The sequence below is a fragment of the Schistocerca serialis genome, chromosome 5, assembly GCF_023864345.2.
Source record: "Schistocerca serialis cubense isolate TAMUIC-IGC-003099 chromosome 5, iqSchSeri2.2, whole genome shotgun sequence".
NCBI classification, from domain to species: Eukaryota; Metazoa; Arthropoda; class Insecta; order Orthoptera; family Acrididae; genus Schistocerca; species Schistocerca serialis.
This window is the reverse complement of record NC_064642.1, coordinates 794,692,175-794,711,349: the sequence shown is the minus strand read 5'-3', so window position 1 is coordinate 794,711,349 and position 19,175 is coordinate 794,692,175.

Sequence of the window (19,175 nt, the reverse complement as noted above, 5' to 3'; positions counted from 1 at the left end):
ATGTTTTATGCAGTTGTTTGATGGGATAGACAGCAGATGGTTCGAATGGAAATACTGTAACGATCAGAGGGCTTTTTGTCAATATATATGAAGGTAAAATATTGCGTGTTTTTTCATTATTTCCATGTTTTAAATAATGCGTCATTACAGGTTCAGTCAACAAAGCATCTGGCTTGTGTTCTTGTATTAGAGTGTAATTCTGGTTTTCTTGAGTAATTATGGTATTTTTATTTCCTTTAGTTACTTCAGTATAAATGGTATTTAAGAATTCTTGTCTTTTTGAAGAAGAACCGTGCCAGATGTGCGTTGAGTCATACTTCCACATACAGAACAGTTATACTTATTGTTGGCTTCGTAGATTTTATAGTTGCTGGGGACTTAATTAATTAATTGTGTTAATGAAATTTTTCATTTCATTCTTTGTTGTTGTTCTTTGCAGTCAGATAGTGTAATAATAATAGTCAGGGCCAACCGATTACGAGACATAGCGTAATCGGACTTACAGCTACTAAAAATTTAAAAAGTATTTTCATCATATTTAATTAAGCTCCCATGCACGTGGCGACCGCTGCTTCGGATCGTCCCTTGGAATTCTTCTGATTGTAGAAATAGTAGACCATAGTATTGTTGTAGTAATTTGAGTTTAGTAATTGTAGTCTGTATTGCATGTGTAGATTTGGTAATTGTCATTCTTTTAATGGTATTTTTTAAAATTTAAATTGTTGTCTTGTATACGCGTTTGACAATCTAGTGCAATTATTTCAATTGTTCGATTGATCGTGTTTGAGGGAGACATTGCATGTAAATGGTATTGTTGGAGATAAAGAGTCATTGTGTGTAATTTTCGTACAGTGACGAATTTTTTTTATGTTTTGTAAATGATTACGCGATCAATGAAAAAGGAAAAAATGATGGATAGTGAGAATAACGAAATTGTTAACATGGCGAACTCGCCAACAGAGGAAAACAGTGTCATGAATAATGGTGTTGAAAACAATTTAATAAGCAGGGAAAATAGTCTGGAACCAGTTCAAAATTTTTCTCAATCAGTTAATTCACAGAATACGAGATTAATGACAGAAGATTCTGGAATAGTATCGAACAAAGATAGCTTTACAGCTATGACGAAAGAAGTCGATTTTGCGGGAAATGTTAGGGGTGAAAAGAGTTTCGAACCAGTTACTATGGAGCAGTTGATGAGTGCAATAATAAATTTGGGATCACGGATAGAAGCAATGACAACACGGTTATGCTCAAAAATAGGAACAATTGAAACAGAAATAGGAACAACTAAAACCGAGATGAAAGCAGTGGGATCACAGTTACGATCTGAATTAGAAACTGATAGGGGAACAATGGAAACTCAGTTAGGCTCACGAACGGGGACATGTTTCAAAAACATGAAAGACGAATTAAAGAGGGAAGTTAAAGAGGAGGCGCAACCGATTTTGAATTCTCACAGTGATAGCTTAATTTCAACAGAAATCAGACAAGAGGAACAGGGCAGGGAACAGGAAGAAAGAGATCGCGTGATAGTACAGAAATTTTCAGAGTTAAATTTACAACGTGCAAAAGATAAGGAAGAAATAATTGAAAGAATCGAGGAATCCGTACCAAATGACAGAATAAATAACTTAACGAAAATGTGTGAACAGTTACCTACTAAATGTGACAACACCGAAACCCGAGTCGCGACATTTACAGAAGACGTAAATAAACAGAAAGAAAAATTAAGTGACTCATCGGAAAGAGTTGAGATATCAGATAAATTGACAAGTGTTAGTTTAGCAGAAGGGTTTGAAGAAAATAATTTGTTTCATTTACGGGATGTAACAAGAGAGCGCCAGGCGCATGAATTTAACAATAATCGACATTCGGACTGGGACAGACGCGGTAGGTCTTTGTCGCCACGAGGCGAAAACTTTGACTATAAACACTTTTTGACTGTCCGGAAATTTAAGATCTTCCGCAATTCTAAGAATGACATACATCCATGTGCGTGGTTAGATCAATTTATGTACGCACTCCCACCAAATTGGCCACTAAGTCACAAACTGGAAATTATGTGCGGCTATTAAAGTCCTCAGGGGATTCACTACTCTATGTGAATATGTGCCGTAGTGAGCATAGGGCCCCGAGCTGTAGTGGTGCTATTTCTCTTTTAGTTTTCTGTACCGCTGCCTACTCTTTTACTATTCTTTGCATCTGTCAAAACAACTCTTCGACTATCAATCTATCTAGAGAGTAAGTAGACAATAACCTGAAATGACTATTTACCCAAAAGTGATTTCGGAAACTACCATGTGGAGTTACTGTATCTTCAGCAGCATTCATTCGTAGTTTAAATGAAATTTTACCTGTTTATCTTCGTGACAATGTTACTTCATATGTGGACGATGTTCTTATTGCTAAATATTCTTGGAGTGAGCACAACAAAATTTTGGATTCTTTATTACGTATTTTTGCAAAAGTTGGCATTACAGTAAACTTGGAAAAATCTGAATTTGGTAGTTCTCAGGTGAAATTTCTCGGTATTCTTCCTGATCCAAAAAAAAAAAAAAAACTAGACGCTATTCGTAATTATGCTGTTCCTACCACAAAACGTGAGGTTCGTAATTTCCAAAATTTTTGTGGAATGACATACTTTAGAGAAACTCACAGCTACATGTAAACATGCGGAGAGTACAAGGATACCGCGCTGTGTTTTGGCGGCGGCACATACTCAAAGCAACAGTCAAGTCTGCGCGCCGCACAAGGCAGTCGTTGACCGCGAACAATTGCTTCCTACGTCACGCGCCTACAGCTGATCGAGCGCTCAGTGCGAATGCACTGACAGCCGTAAACAAATACACAGTTTAATTTCTCCGATTAAATTCAGTATAAAGCTATAGCGACTTGATGAATTATGTTATTAACATTCAGTATTTTTCAGGATACGGTTCTATAAAATATTTAAGAACTTCAGGTAAATTCTGTGTGTCTCCGACGTTAAGAGGACTTACTATCGACAAATTTTCAGGAAGAATGTAATTTCGAAGAAGAAACTAATAAACTAAAAAGGGTAACTATTAATTGAGTTTATTTTTCAGGTAACATATTTCCACTTAGGTACGTACTTTAGACGTAATTTGCTGCTCGCGATTACGTGATTCATACTTTGTGCTAAATTTCATGTTTTATGAAATTACTTGTGAAGCGACGTGCTTGCGTACGTTAACTGATTTTGACAATGATTATTAATGAACTGGGTTGTAACTTGTGTATATTATGCATCGCTTGGCTGCACTGCTTTTTCACTGATGTCATATTTTTTTTAATTATGTGCCTGCTGTGCTTATTTATTTAAATTATAATTGTCACCTGATTTATTGTGCTGATGTGGTTAGGTATGTAAGTTATACTTTGTGATTTATCTGCTTGCGCCTTCATGTTTACTTATTAGGATGACATATGAACATTCATTTGCTTATGCTGATATGATGCTAATGACCTGTTTGCTGCTATGCGTATGGATTGCATATTTATACATTTCTGTTTGTTGTCATAACTACTCTTTAATTTGGTGTATAGAAATGCTGATATACTGTGTATGAACATAGAGTTTAGGTCACACTATTGGATTAATTATAGATTGTTCGCTTGGCAGAGCCTCGTTGTAAGAATTGTGCTGCATCCACTTTTTGACATTCTGTTCTCTACTGGTATATTTACTCGCTATTGCTTGTTTTGCTTACGCTAAGTGTCTTATATTTTTAAGATAAGAAAATGAACTGCTATAATTCGACGAACGACATTAGTACAAGAAACTTCATAGAAGTCACATGAGCTGAGGTTTTATGGAAGCTGTATAACTTTATGCTAATAGGAAGGAAGCTAACGACATGACATACCATTACTAGGTTTAGACCATTAACAGTTATTACACTGCATTTTTCGTGAGCTATTGAAATAGGAAGTGACACTTGACACAAAAAATACTCTACATGTTTGCTTCTGCCATAATTCTTGAAGTGGTGTACACACTGTGAAATATTATGATTATTCACACTCCGTTATCGTACTTAATTACTGAGAGTTATCCGAACTAAGTCTGTTAGAGGTCATGTATGCATTTCTTTTGTTTATAATTCATAATGAGTAGAAGATTTGGATCAGATGGATCACACAGAGGTTGTGTGTTGACAATGTGTCTTCGGATTATATGGGATGATGAGGTTTGTATTAGGATTTTATCTGTACTTGTTCAAGGAGACTGACTAGAGGAAAGAGTTGTTATGGAAGTGAAATGATATTGGTAATAAGGTTTATATGTATCGACGCATTGAAGAGGTATTATTGAGGTATTATTGGGATTATATGAAGTTGATGATTATTGGAGTTTTTGTGGACAAGAGGTAAGGTAAATGCTATTAATGATAAGGTTTATATGTATCGATGTATTGAAGAGGTATTATTGAGATTATGTAAAGTTGATGATTATTGGAGTTTTGGTGGATAAGAGGTAAAGTAAGTGAGATGCATATTTTTTTTGTTGGTCTTATGGAACAAGGAGGATGAAGATAGCAGACTAGAACACTAAAGTAGAAGGAAGATAGTCTATACCCACACCTTGTTATATCACTAAGCAGTAGATACTTTCTTTTTGAAGAGAGGAAGTAATTGCATATCTTGGCTCACTGACAGTTGTTCAGCAACTGTACATTTGATCTGGCTTGGCAAACATTGGTCTTGACATGATGACTATGACGTTGACTTAACTATTATTGACTGTTATACATTGCTGCCACTACTACTTGATACACATGATGAACATCAAATTTTGACAGAATTACATTTACACAGTTAACACTATTCAATTACACAGTAGTACTTAATGTGGATGAAAGATGAATGAGTGTGTTTTGTGTGTTTTCCTTTCCTAATCCTACCCACCTATCTCGTAAATATTATTTTATTTGTTTGTAGTGGCTTGCACTGACACCCATAAATATTATAGGTTTACTGATATTTGAGTATTTGTAATAGTTAATATGACAATTATCTGATATCATTTGTGTGTTTATTACAATTTGTATGTTTAGTGTAAGAGCATTGTAAAAGCATTTGTATGTGTATTGAAACTATTGTTCATGCTTGAACTGTCTGATTAGTGATGGTAAATATTATGAACTGTTACCTGCACTTTTTCAACGTAATGTGTGACACTTGGGAATGATTAATTTCTGATGATGAACTGAGTGATCAGTGATAGTGAATATTATGGACTGTTACTTGTATTTTTTTTCTACATGATTGGTGCCATTAGGACATGTTTAATTTCTGCTAACGAACAGTGTGATCAGTGATAGTGAATATCATGGACTGCTCTCTGGACCTGCTCATCATTGCTAGGTGCAACTGATGGACTACTGGTATGGAAATGAAGTCACTTCTTGCTGTCTGCACCTACTCAACATTTCTGGGTGCAACTGATGGACTGCTTCTACTAAAATGATGTCACTTGTTGGTGTCTGCGCCTGCTCAACATTGCTGGGTGCAACTGATGGACTGCTTCTACTGAAATGATGTCACTTGTTGGTGTCTGCACCTGCTCAACATTACTGGGTGCCACAGATGGAACTGTTTCTACTGAAATGATGTTACTTCTTGCTGTCTGCACCTGCTCAACATTGCTGGGTGCAACTGATGGACTGTTTCTGCTGAAATGATGTCACTTGCTGGTGTCTGCACCTGCTCAACATTGCTGGGTGCAACTGATGGACTGCTTCTACTGAAATGATGTTACTTCTTGCTGTCTGCACCTACTCAACATTGCTGGGTGCAACTGATGGACTGCTTCTACTGAAATGATGTCACTTGTTGGTGTCTGCACCTGCTCAACATTGCTGGGTGCAACTGATGGACTGCTTCTACTGAAATGATGTCACTTATTGGTGTCTGCACCTGCTCTCAACATTGCTGGGTGCAACTGATGGACTGTTTCTGCTGAAATGATGTCACTTGTTGGTGTCTGCACCTGCTCAACATTGCTGGGCGCAACTGATGGACTGCTTCTACTGAAATGAAGTCACTTCTTGCTGTCTGCACCTACTCAACATTGCTGGGTGCCTCTGATGGATTGCTTCTACTGAACTAATGTGACTTGTTGCTGTGTGTACCTCTTCAACTTTACTGGGTGCCACAGATGAAACTGCTTCTACTGAAATGATGTCACTTGTTGGTGTCTGCACCTGCTCAACATTGCTGGGTGCAACTGATGGACTGCTTCTACTGAAATGATGTCACTTGTTGGTGTCTGCACCTGCTCAACATTACTGGGTGCACAGATGAAGCTACTTCTTTGGAAATGATGTCACTTGTTGGTGTCTGCACCTGCTCAACATTGCTGGGTGCAACTGATGAACTGTTTCTACTGAAATGAAGTCACTTGTTGCTGTCTGCACCTACTCAACATTGCTGGGTGCCTCTGATGGATTGCTTCTACTGAACTACTGTGACTTGTTGCTGGGTGTACCTGCTAAATTTTACTGGGTGCCACTGATGGACTGCTTCTACTGAAAAGATGTCACCTGTTGGTGTCTTTTTTTTGTATAAACTAATCATTGAAATAATTTTATGTGAACATTTGTATAAACTGATTTTTTGCGTATTGTGTGAACTCTTATGTAAAGCTACATGTATGAAAAGAATTTGTATTGCTTACTGTATTTCATATATTAGGTTATTGAAAAGTCAGTGCAAAGCCAAAATTTTAACTAATTATGTGATATTTAGGTATTAATATTATCTTTTATTTTTGTCTGTATTTTTCTGGACGAATTTGGTGGTATTTTCACCACCAATGCTGGCAAAAATACCATCAAATTCTGGCCTCTGGAGGAAGGGCATATGAAAGGTGGCTACACTGGGCCACTGCGCCAGAGATTGCGCCAAAGAGTATTGTTAAGCCGCCTCCACAGTGCTTGGAGAGAGCTCGTAGTAGTCAGTGCCTGTTAAGAACTCGTAGCAGTCAGTGCTTGTCGAGGACTCGTAGTAGTCAGTTCGTTTTGAGATGTGCTAGTGGGCAAGGCTTGTCGAGATGTTGTAGTAAGGAGTGCTTGTTCCAAGTTTTATGCAGTTGTTTGATGGGATAGACAGCAGATGGTTCGAATGGAAATACTGTAACGATCAGAGTGCTTTTCGTCAATGTATGTGAAGGTAAAATATTGCGTGTTTTTTCATTATTTCCATGTTTTAAATAATGCGTCATTACAGGTTCAGTCAACAAAGCATCTGGCTTGTGTTCTTGTATTAGAGTGTAATTCTGGTTTTCTTGAGTAATTATGGTATTTTTATTTCCTTTAGTTACTTCAGTATAAATGGTATTTAAAAATTCTTGTCTTATTGAAGAAGAACCGTGCCAGATGTGCGTTGAGTCATACTTCCAGTTACAGAACAGTTATACTTATTGTTGGCTTCGTAGATTTTATAGTTGCTGGGGACTTAATTAATTAATTGTGTTAATGAAAATTTTCATTTCATTCTTTGTTGTAGTTTTTTGCAGTCAGATAGCGTAATAATAATAGTCAGGGCCAACCGATTACGAGACATAGCGTAATTGGACATACAGCTACTAAAAAACTAAAAGTATTTTCAATCTTATTTAATTAAGCCCCCATGCAAAGTTCATAACTGAGGTGTGCCATTGATAAACACTCTTCCACCAGATTTCTCACATAGTGCAGAGTCATGCTATGCTCGGGAACCAACAACTCTGTCTCACCAACGCAAGGCATAGTGCAGCATCCACTTAATATAAGTTCGTAACTGAGGTGTGCCATTGATAAACACTCTTCCACCAGATTTCTCACATAGTGCAGAGTCATGCTATGCTCGGCAACCAACAACTCTGTCTCACCAATGCAAGGCATAGTGCAGCATCCACTTAGTATAAGTTCGCAACTGAGGTGTGCCATTGATAAACACTCTTCCACCAGATTTCTCACATAGTGCAGAGTCATGCTATGCTCGGCAACCAACAATTCTGTCTCACCAATGCAAGGCATAGTGCAGCATCCACTTAGTATAAGTTCGTAACTGAGGTGTGCCATTGATAAACACTCTTCCACCAGATTTCTCACATAGTGCAGAGTCATGCTCTGCTCGGCAACCAACAACTCTGTCTCACCAATGCAAGGCATAGTGCAGCTTCCACTTAGTATAAGTTCGTAACTGAGGTGTGCCATTGATAAACACTCTTCCACCCGATTTCTCACATAGTGCAGAGTCATGCTCTGCTCGGCAACCAACAACTCTGTCTCACCAATGCAAGGCATAGTGCAGCATCCACTTAGTATAAGTTCGTAACTAAGGTGTGCCATTGATAAACACTCTTCCACCCGATTTATCACATAGTGCAGAGTCATGCTCTGCTCGGCAACCAACAACTCTGTCTCACCAATGCAAGGCATAGTGCAGCATCCATTTAGTATAAGTTCGTAACTGAGGTGTGCCATTGATAAACACTCTTCCACCCGATTTCACACATAGTGCAGAGTCATGCTCTGCTCGGCAACCAACAACTCTGTCTCACCAATGCAAGGCATAGTGCAGCATCCACTTAGTATAAGTTCGTAACTGAGGTGTGCCATTGATAAACACTCTTCCACCCGATTTCACACATAGTGCAGAGTCATGCTCTGCTCGGCAACCAACAACTCTGTCTCACCAATGCAAGGCATAGTGCAGCATCCACTTAGTATAAGTTTGTAACTGAGGTGTGCCATTGATAAACACTCTTCCACCCGATTTCTCACATAGTGCAGAGTCATGCTCTGCTCGGCAACTAACAACTCTGTCTCACCAATGCAAGGCATAGTGCAGCATCCACTTAGTATAAGTTCGTAACTGAGGTGTGCCATTGATAAACACTCTTCCACCCGATTTCACACATAGAGCAGAGTCATCATACACTGTTGTAATAGATAGTGAAACACTGGTAAGGCGAATTTCCAGGAGAATACAAGCTAGATGATACTCTGTATACATCTGCTGATTGATATAGCACTATGCATGACATATTTTGTCCCACTTGAACTCAGAAATAGGCACTTTAACACCTTTCAATGCTTTTTCAATTTCTATTCTCACATGCAAGCCCCAGTAATGATGTACTTCTATACACACATTTCCATGTTTCATTCCACTAGGTACGAAATTGTATGTGGAACTAAAAAGCATGGGTACATTTGATACCTTCATATTCACAGCATCTGCACTCTGTGCCTCCACTAGCACAGGGATAATCTGCTGGGATGGTTCGTATGTCGGTGACCAGCACTGTTCTCCATCCTGCTGTTGTTTAGGACCACCAGCAGCATTCAATGGGAGCACACAGCACATCCTCATCACACAAATCGATAAGTGAAACAGACCATAACAGCTCCATGTCCTGCACCAGCAAGTGGCCTATGTGCACTACAGGATTCCATGTAGTTGCTACAGGTTCAGACATGTTGGAGGTTGTTGCTGCCACAGTTCCAGAGGTTGGTGCAGGTCTCGACGAGATGGCGGCTAAGGCTGCTGCAGTTCCGAATGCGGCAGAGGTCGACATGTTGGCGCTCGTCCATGCAGGCTTGGACGTGTTGAAAGATGCTGCTAAACAATGAGAACGAAGTGTTACATACGGACCTAGACACAAAAACAACCAATAATAATAGTAATGCTGACTACAGACAAAGATGCGATATGGGATACTTATTTTCCATTTCTTCCTGCTCTGCAGGGCTGTTCTGGATTGAGTCTGCTGTTGACGCTTCATGGTTCTTCTTCTTCTTCTTCTGCTGCTGCTGCTGCTGCTGCTCCTGGCTGACTGGGTCAGACAGAGGTCACTGAGCTGCTGAGCCTGCTGTTTATCCCCTCTGATGATGTCAGCTTATACTACCATCCTATTGGCTGCAGGCTACCACGTGACTGTATTCAGAGTGTATATTGGTTTGCGCCCTTTTTTTCTGGACTGCCGTCTTGAACTACGTCAGAGAAGTGGAGTGGTGGAGGGCTGACAGCGCACTCTGGTGGCGGTGTTTTGAACTGGGCCATTTGGTCTCTGGCCCTCAAGATGATCACCTATGAATCATTGTGGAATAGGGCAAAATTGATGTGTGGAGTTAGGCAATTTCAAGAAAGGTAGGCAGTTCGAGCTGAGCTGCAACCTCTGTGCTGCATTCTTTGTGGACATGACAGCCAACAAGCTGTCTGTCCTCATGAATGGCCACCGACAAACTTTGCCCAAGAAACAAGTGGACCACCCTGTCGCTGAGCACGCTGCCAAGCATGACATCCTTCATTCCAATGACTGCTTCAGAGCCTGTGCCATATGGAAACTTCTCACCAACATCAGCTTTTCTGAACTTCGCAGGTGGGATCTTTTCCTGCAATACATCCTACGATCCCATACCTCTCCTGGCCGCAACCTTCGCTAGTCACTGTCCTCACCCAACCAGCCCCTTCCCTGTTCCCATTCCAGTGCTGCACAGCCCACATTCCACCATCACACCCAGTCTTTTTACTTCTCTCATTTTCCACTACTCCTCCCCCTCCCCACTTCTCCCCTGCCCTTTGTGTAACCCGCCCTACTACCCCTCTCCCTCCCTACCCCACCCTCCTCGTTACCCCCCACCCAGTCGCCACTCCCATCATGCACTGGTGCTGCTGCTCGTAGTGTGGTTTCAGTTGCCTGAGGCTGCAGTTGCGTTTGCGTGAGTGTGTGTGTGTGTGTGTGTGTGTGTGTGTGTGTGTGTATCTGTCGTCTATTTTTGATGAAGGCTTTACTAGCGGAAAACTTTATTTGGGACAGTCTTTTTGTTGTGCCTATCTGCGACTCAGCATCTCCACTAAATTTACTTTTAAGTTGGATGAGAAATAGATGAATTTTTTTACCTCATATACGTGTGTGATTTCTGTTCACCCTGTTCCCGCATTGACAGTGTACAATTTCGTCCAGATACTACGTCTGTCGTTTCATTCAAGCACAGGAGATATAATTTTAGATATGTTTGCTGTATGTCTCTGGAAGTGGTCTCGGTCATGTGCCTTCTTTTCCCATAACCCGATTCATGCTGCAAAATAGGCGTAATACCATGCAGCCATTCTATCTATATTGTTATTCTCGGTCTTAAACTTCACCTTCTTAATAGCACTCATCATCAGAAAAACTAATGTCATTTGTAACCTGCACAGCCTTTATTTATGTACATACATAATGCAATAGGGGGTAGGAGTTTTTTTATAATAACGACGAAGAAGTATGTCAACGAATGTCTTTTTTCGTTTATTCAGTTCACACAAATACAATTCAGTTCTTGTGATTACAGTTAATTTCTTGAGATTACAATATACTTCTTGAGCTGTAGTTTGACTTTGATATTTCAATGCAGAGATACTTTTAACTTCCATGCTACAACAGTAAAACTGGTCGAGAATAACTTTTACAATTCCTTTAATTTCCAGTAGCACTAGATGAGAACGTTCACAAATTTTCCAGATAGATAGATCTACGCTAAAAATAAAGCGGAGATACTTTTACTAGAATTAAATTCCACAGTCTGAGTATTATAGCGTTTCCAATAATTTTGATGGAATGTGCACACTTAGAAACTAATTTCCACAGTCCCAGTAGTAAAGGTTTTTAAAAGAATAATAATTCTGATGGTCTGTGAGCTATATATATATATATATATATATATATATATATATATATATATATATATATATAGCTCACAGACCATCAGAATATATATATATATATATATATATATATATATATATATATATATATATATACTTAAAAACTAATCTGACCTGAATGGCTAGCGTCAGGTGAAAAACTTAAATCTATTCTACACACATCAAAAAAGTGTTTTGCATCACCCCAGTTCCCAGAACTCCTCAAGACAGACATTGACTGTGGATATTGTATCGCAGACACAGTCCCTCTGACTGTTCAGAGATGTCACTAAACCCGCCCAAAGACGTAAACAACTATTCATGAGCAGCGCCTATTAAACGGAGGGGGTCAGACAGCCGATCAGTTCCACTCATTCCACCAGGAAGGAGGTACATGGCTCGTGTTGTCTGTAGTTCAAGCATGCCTAGAAGGTCAATGCCACTGTTCGATCGCATCAGCATTGTTTCTTTGTTTCAGGAAGGGCTCTCAATAAGGGAAGTGTCCAGGTGTCTCAGAGTGAACCAAAGCAATGTTGTTCGGACATGGTGGAGTTACAGAAACACAGGAACTCTCGATGACGTGCCTCGTTCAGGCCGCCCAAGGGCTACTACTGCAACGGATGACCGGTACCTACGAGTTATGTCTCGGAGGAACCCAGACGGCAACGTCACCATGTTGAATAATGCTTTTCGTGCAGCCACAGGATGTTGTGTTACGACTCAAACTGTGGCGCAGTTATGCGCAACATCACTCCCGACTTCCATGGCGAGGTCCATCTTTGCAACCACAACACCACGAAACGCAGTACAGATAGGCCCAACAACATGTGAATGGACCACTCAGGATTGACATCACATTCTCTTCACCAATGAGTGTCGCATATGCCTTCAACCAGACAATCGTTGGAGATGTGTTTCAAGGCAACCCTGACAGGCAGAACGCTTTAGACACACTGTCCAGCGAGTGCAGCAAGGTGGAGGTTCTCTGCTGTTTTGGGGTGGCCTAATGTGGGGCGGACGTACGCCGCTTGTGGTCACGGAAGGCGCCATAACGGCTGTGCGATATGTGAATGCATCCTGCAAACCGGCAGCATATTGGCGAGGAATTCGTCTTCATGGGCGACAATTCGCGCCCCATCGTGCATATCTTGTGCACTTCCTTCAGGATAACGACATCAAATGGTTCAAATGGCTCTGAGCACTATGGGACTCAACTGCTGAGGTCATTAGTCCTCTAGAACTTAGAATTAGTTAAACCTAACTAACCTAAGGACATCATACACATCCATGCCCGAGGCAGGGTTCGAACCTGCGACCGTAGTGGTCTCGCGGTTCCAGACTGCAGCGCCTAGAGCCACACGGCCACTTCGGCTGGCGATAACGACATAGCTCGACTAGAGCGGCCAGTACGTTCTCCAGACATAAATCCTATCGAACATGCTTGGGATAGATTGAAAAAGGTTGTTTGTGGATGACGTGACCCACCAACCATTGAGGGATCTACGCCGAATCGCCATTGAGGAGTGAGACAATCTGGCCAACAGTGCCTTAATGAACTTGTGGATAGTATACCACGATGAGTACAGGCACGCATCAATGCAAGAGGACGTGCTACTGGCTATTAGAGGTACAGCAGTATGGACCACCACCTCTGAAGGTATCGCTGTATGGTGCCACAACATGCAATATGTGGTTTTTATGAACGTCCCCAATGGCGGAAAAGATGTTTATGTTGATCTCTATTCCAATTTTCTGTACAGGGTCCGTAACTCTCGGAACTGAGGTAATGCAAAACTCTTTTTGATGTGTGTATTTAAAAGATGCATGTGATGTGTAGACACTCACAGTGCACACATACTTTATGTGTGAATAAATAAATATACAAATATTTTTTCTGTTTATGGTTTTTTTTAATAAATATATTTGTTGTTTATCCTTTTTTAACCTTTTTTCACCCAATTAGTGTGCATGTATATACATACTTTTTTCTTTCTTCTTTTTATCTTTTTTTCGCACACATGGTCTATCTGCGTGTGTGTATGTACATGTGTAGATAGTATACATAAATATTTACATCGGGTCATACTACTACTCTGCAGACTATCTCTCTCTCTCTCTCTCTCTCTCACACACACACACACACACACACACACACTCACTCACTCACTCACTCACACTCATTCAGTCAGAGTCCCCCACCCCTTCTCTCGCTACAAGTGAGTAGTGTCAGAACGAGAAAGTTTCGAGCCCGTCATTACAAATGACTATTTTATTGTCATGAGGCGACAGGCCAATTTTTGACTGCAGCGCTGTAACACACCTCGTGTCCTCTCGATAAAATACTAGTTTTCCCTACCATATGCAGTGGCTGCAATGCAGCATCGTGAACATCACTGTGCAGGTACCCCAAATGATTTTTGATAGAGAGGGCTCTCGATGCCATAACATGCACACCCTTAGCCTCCTCTGGGTAGCACCTACCATAGTTCGATACAGATACATTTTTGATTGCAGACCTACAAACTCCACAATTGGCAATCCGTTCACCTCATTTTTGATTAGACTGATAACCTTCTTGTTCTGTGGAACAATACCGTAAGGATTATCGGCCGTATATGAGGATGTATCGAATCCATTACTGTGGTACCGATACCTCATTACATCATGTGGATCACAGTTCTTCGCCCAATAGATGAACCTATATGTATCCATATTAAGTAATTTACACAAACTCATAATGTAAGTGGTACGTGTGGAGTTTGGATAGATCTAATATCCACATCGCCACATAAATAGGTTTCATAAACTCTATTGCAGTCTTCGCCAAGTCCACAGTAACAAAGATCTTATTGAATATGGTGACCTGCTTAAAATTTGGTTTGGCAATGTATTTTCTTAAGCCATAGCGCCCATCCCATGCGATTCTAATCAAAATTTCACGTCGTTTCCTCAAATTTTCCATTGTTTTACCGAAAATTATTCGTTAATCTATAAAAATCTTTCTCAAAGTCACACATTGCAGAAGCTGTCTCGTACTCCTATCAATACACTCCTTCAACCAGGGGCACTGTCTGCCCCCGTTAGCTGAGTGAACAGCACGGCGGAATGCCCTGCCAAGGGGCCCAGGTTCGATTCCCGGCTGGGGCAGGAGATTTTCCCTGCTCAGGGACTGGGTGTTGTGTTGCTCTCATCATTATTTCATCCATTTCATCCGCATCTCCGACGCGCAAGTTGCCCAATGTGGCGTCGAATGCAATAAGTACTTGCCCTCGGCGGCCGAAATTCCCCGAATGGGGGACTCCCAGCCCACAATCCTGAGCCGTGGCTGGCTCGAGTCATGCTTGTCTTGGGTTAAACCTTGGTTGCAGTCCTGTGGTTTTATTTCTCCTGCGGTTATCGCCATAATGTTGCTGCCCTCTCCACGAGTGGCAGCAGCAGCGTGTATCGATACTAGAACTGCTGTACGATCTTTGGTGTGGCCGATATGGTTTCCGGCTGGACAGGGCGTGACCAGTCGGTCGGTTGGCGTGGAGCAGCAAGGAAGTCTCCGTCGAGCGTACTCTGGCCTGAGCCACTGGCTGTGTGCATGTGCGGTTGGAGTGTGAGGTGCTGCTTGTGAGTGCTACGAAGTTCGTCACCCACCGATTTTGGACATAAATGTTGAGTCCTCACTTAACCTACTATCGAGCCTCAACTGTTTACATTTCTTCGTTTGATCCTGCTTGTCACTTTTGGGCCATTCCCGCGAGCAACAACGTGTGTGTATTCAAGTTGGCCAAGATTCCAGTCGTCTTCCCGTGGAATTTAATTTATTCCCTGTTATTGAAGTTGACCAGCGGTATCTTCCGTCTTGTGGCCCTTGACGTTCTGGTTACCTGCCCTGGTCGTTGACGTAATTTTCGGCAGTGTATTTTTCTCGTCGTGTTGTTGCTGTCCAACACTGTGTGTAGTTCAACAGCTGATGTGTTGTTGGTCATTGTGGGCGCCAAAATTCTGTGTGTCGTTGTATTGAAATCTTATGGTCTCACCTAAATGGTCGTTAGTGTTGCAATCCCAGGCCGACTCTCGGAAACTTCTGAGCTCCGTTCCTTGTGTGTTACATAGTAATTTCACTGTTTGGGTTTTAGTTATTTTACTGATATGTGGCCTTCAGCTGAGTATCAATATCTCTTAAATTAATGTTCTTGTCTTGCCCTTAAGGCATGAGATTGTTATTCTTTTATATGGGGCCTTCAACCGAACTTTTATATGAGATGTTTTAAGATAAGCCTTCTGCCTTTAAAATTGAAACTCCTTTTCTAGGCCTGAAGCCGTTAAACGTATTTGGTTGATATGTGGCCTTCAGCCGAGTATTAATACCTCTTAAATTGATGTTCTTGTCTTTCCCTTAAGGCATGAGATTATTATTCTTTATAGGGGCCTTCAGCCGAATTTTATACGAAATGTTTTAAGATATGGCCTTCTGCCTTTTAAAATTGAAACTCTTCTTTCTAGGACTTAAGCTGTTAAATTATTTGTTGATGTGCGGGCTTCAGCTGAGTTTTAATATCTCTTAAATTAATTTTCTTGTCTTGTCCTTAAGGCATAAGATTGTTATGCTTTTTTATGGGGCCTTCAGCCGAATTTTGGATGAAATGTTTTAAGATAAGGCCTTCTGCCTTTTGATTGAATCTCTTCTTATTGCTTAATATGTAGCCTCCAGCCAAGTTCTATTAAAATTAAATTACTGAGGTCTTTAGATTGAAGATTTAGAAAATATTTTTGGGTGAAACCTCCAGAAGAAACTTGTATTTCAATTTCTTGCTTAGGCCTTGTGTATTGGATTTTGAGTGTGGCCTTCAGCAGATCAAAGGTTATTCAAAAGAGTGTTTTGCATCCTTGTTGTAATATTGTGTGTTGATAAATAAAGATATATGTTGAGTGCAACTGACAGCAACTTATTTTGGCCCCTTTCAACAACCTAATCCGCTCTGTCCTGCTAGCCCAGGCATTTCACTGCCATACTCTCATTTCCAACCAGGGGAACTGCTTCAGGGAGGTAGCTTGGATGATTCTAAACAGTTCCATCCCCAAGCTGAGACACTGCTGGAGATTGGGACAGTGAATAATGTATCTCCACTTATTCCCCAGCGTTGTCATCTGTTCTGGGGTGGAGCCTCCTCGTGGAACTAGTTGTTCTGGACACAATGGCAAACCAGCTTGCACATCATGCAAACTAATAGAGTATGTGAGTTCTGCCTCGACCACACTCCCTATCAGCCGCCATACCCCCTATAATTTTTTCAAAAAACCACTTGCATTTGTCTTTGGGGCCCATCAAAACTCACCAATTGGCAATGATTGCTGCAAGATGTGCTCATACAAGTTATTTACATCCAGGTACATTATGTAACTCGAATCAAGGGATGTGTTGAACCTGTCAGTAGTGGAACAAACTATGTGTTACCCCACCCTCCATTACTGCCAGATGCATCCAAGATGGCGGCGATGACGTCATCCAAGATGGCGGCTTGTAGAATTGGCAACAGTGCATGAGGCAATCCAAGATGGCGGCCGTGACGTCAGCTGATGGCGCGAGTACCGTTATCCATGATGGCGGCTTTTTGCGGGATAGTGCCATACCCCCCCTCCCTCTCAGGAAGTTCGAATTTTGTCTGAAAATTGAATTATGTGCATCTATGGGTCACCTGGCAGTCCCCCACCTCCCCTTTCCGACTTGTCGCATGATGTCGCATTATCCTCTTGGAAAATTGGCGGGAATTTCGAATTTTTGTGGGAATTTTGCTCTAAGAGCTTACTCCTGCAACTGAGGATAGTTTGTAAGGTTTTGCCCCCATTAGACACATCTGATGATATCATTCATTTCGAAATAATTTGTTTAAATTTGTTGATATTTGTTTAAATTTATTATCTACCTATAGCAATAGGGGCTTAATGTGGTGTTACCATCAAAAGAGGCTGAGATATCAGTGCTTCTTGAGCTGTCGGTGTGGAAGGAGCATGTGTTCAATTAGCAAGATATTGGTGCCGGACAGGGGGAGTTTTAATAACTGTATGACATGCATTCATTCAGCTGAGGAGTGCATCCACAGCTCACTGCATGAAGAATGGAAGCGAGCATTAATGTTTGAACAGAGTTAAAATGTCATCGCCTGTACTATAGAAGGATGATCATATCCCACAGACTGTACTGTAAGTCGCAAGAGGCGCTCCCTGTGACCATGTGTCGTTGTTTGAAAAAATTGTCTTCTCTGCTGTAACACGCTTTGTACACTGCCATAAATTTTGTTTTTCCGCCACGATTTCGAGGTCTGTGTCAGGTTCTAAACTGACATTAACACATTCTGATCAATTTCCTCTAACAGAAAATTAGACGTCGCACGGTGTAAATCATGTTGTTTCTGCTGCTACCATAACACACTACACACGCTGGATGATTTTAAATAACAGAAAGTTGCAACAAAAGGAAACTGGAAGAATTTGACAGCGTTGTAGTGAATTTCCAAACTACAGTCCGAACATAATTGACGAACTCTACATTGAAACTCATCTGTCACAGTTTCGTAATAGTTGATGGCTCTGTGTTCCATTTAGACTGATTCCTCACACAGTAGTCATGTATGCCATCACGGTTTCGGTGCAAGCCATCCCTAGAAGGCGTTGTTCTTGGTAACCAACAGCGTGCCAATAGACGGATGGGATGGAAAGACACCATCGATGTACTGTAATAATAAGCGTCACAGTCGTATGTGCAAACAATTTTAGTAATTTTACAGTAATTTCAACACCAACCAATGACGTGACAGCATGTTTCCAAATTTCAGTATCATAGCTAAACCGCCCCTTCTCTACTTCGAGAGTATCATTGCGAATGTAGACAGATGACTGTGCAGTACGTCCATTCAATGTTAATACTCGAACACATACATCATCAAAGTATACCAGACAGTCCTCTACATATCCCTACCACTTAGGTCATAGTGCATAGCTTATGATCTTTCTCTATGTGGATGAGAGTCACAGGGCATTCTCACATACTTAGGATAAAGTTAGAGGCCCATGTTTTGTGTAGAAATAGTGCTATTAACATCTGAAGACAGTACAGAAATTATACTATGCTCATATCAGTGCTATATAAAATGACCTTTAGTAATGGAGAATGCCTCTTACAAGGAAAGAGACAAATGCATAGCAGCAGCATCCGACATGTGAAACTGCATGTCATGCCGCCACTAACTCTGTAAACAGGACATCTGTCAAGCATACGTGTAAGTGGGGTTGTAGTACCTCACAAACACCTGTCGTTAACTTAGAATCACCGTAATTATGAAACTAAAGACTCGATTTTATGCCCAAGATGCGGCAAGGGGATGGAGTGCCTCGCATAAATCTTCGTTCGTCTGGAGGAATGTGTCGAAACAGGATGGTCACGTTTCATCACACATGAGATGGAAGTCCTCTGGTGACGGAGC